Source organism: Sinocyclocheilus anshuiensis, unplaced genomic scaffold (genome assembly GCF_001515605.1).
Source record: "Sinocyclocheilus anshuiensis isolate Anshui unplaced genomic scaffold, SAMN03320099.WGS_v1.1 C32819414, whole genome shotgun sequence".
Classification (NCBI taxonomy): domain Eukaryota; kingdom Metazoa; phylum Chordata; class Actinopteri; order Cypriniformes; family Cyprinidae; genus Sinocyclocheilus; species Sinocyclocheilus anshuiensis.
Genome location: NW_015620282.1, coordinates 1 through 1524, shown reverse-complemented (window position 1 = coordinate 1524; position 1524 = coordinate 1). Strand labels below are relative to the sequence as shown.

General features: G+C 31.2%; 1 long non-coding RNA gene across 1 annotated transcript; it reads left to right on the top strand.

Annotated features, from left to right (window-relative positions):
• Positions 1-813: 813 nt before the first annotated feature.
• On the top strand, positions 814-1215 carry LOC107683019 (uncharacterized). Its single transcript, XR_001633645.1, has 3 exons — positions 814-904; positions 1037-1069; positions 1179-1215. It is a non-coding gene; the product is annotated as an uncharacterized LOC107683019 (long non-coding RNA).
• Positions 1216-1524: the final 309 nt, after the last annotated feature.

Genomic DNA, 1524 nt, shown 5'->3' with positions numbered 1-1524 from the left:
TGTAATGCATTACTTTTAAAAGTAACTTTCCCCAACATTGATTATAAGTATTAATAAAGCAAGAAATATATGAGATGTATGGTTTATTTAAACTGCAAAAGTAAAACATAAATTAAAATTATTATGACAAATGTGAAGAGGGAGGAGAATTTACGTGTGTCAGGTTTTTCGACAAGAAAGACTTCTGCAAAGGATACACCTGGGCATCCTTGCTTATAGCTCCTCTGGAAGCTTCCTCGTTCGTCACTTCCTCACAGTGCGATTAGAGAATTGAGATATCCTTCAAGATGGCTAACCTTGATCAGTTTCCAGGTCAAGGGGTCAAGGACGGAGGAGCGAGGAAATGTGGCAGCATGATTTTGAGTATTGAGAAGCAGCCTTGGTCAAAGCATGGTGACTTGGTTGGTTTGGAATTGTTTAATTATGTTGATTAGTTGTTCCTTTTGATTAGGTTTATTCTTTTTTTTTTTACATCTTATAATCTAAGTTAAAGTTTATAAAAGCTCTGCAATATTTTGGCTTATATCTAATACTAATATTTATAATCCACAAATTATGTAAAAATTTAGATTTTACATGAATTTATTTTCAAAGTATGTTAGGGCTCCTTTTCAAAAGTTGGCTAGCTCAATGATAAGAGTAAGTTAGCGTAATGTTCAAACAATAATCAGCTTTAATGTACGCTACCATTCTGGCAGTGTAATTTAACCCTATATTACCTAATAGTTGACTATGCTTTCTTCAGTTACCTTTCTTTAATCAGGTATCTTTATAATAATAATAAAAAAAAATTGCATCTCTCCTCAGGACTGTCAAGTGGGGTTGAACTTTGCAGATGTAGCAGAGGCTGACAGTTTCTTTGCTGTAGTGGAGGAGAAGATCAGCCAGAGAAATAATCGTTTTGGTATTCAATAATTGTGTATTCATTTGTATTAACTATTTCTGTCAATTCAAACTACTTCATAAATCTGATCATGAAGATGATCAAATAAGGCATCTCACTTAAATTGTTTTGTTTTCCTCTAATAACATAAAGATAAACAGCAGAGAAAAGGACACAAATATAGAGGTAATGTGATTTCTCAAAATCACTGCATTTATTTTTATTTATTTATTTATTTAGTTTAGGTTATTTAAATAAAGTGCAAGTCAAATATATATTTCTTTTATATTCTTAGATCATGGAGCTTTGCCACCACTTCCTCCACCAAATGGTAAGTAAATCACTTTTTACACTAATATTGTGCTTGTCTAATGGGAAACTAAAAGTATTTGTCTGTATTTTAAATGTTCTGTTTTTAATAGGCCTTTCACATCTTAATAAACATTTTCACTAACCTTTACTTTATTTTAGAAAACAAGGCAGTTCAATCTATTTCTTCTGATGTTTTTGTTTTTATTCCTTTCTTTTTTACTAAATTGTATTATTGTTTTTTTTTTTTTTAGTTTAGAGCTTTATTAATCCCCTTGGGGCAATTCATTCAGACTTTCGTGGTGCTTCACATATACAACACTTAACACACA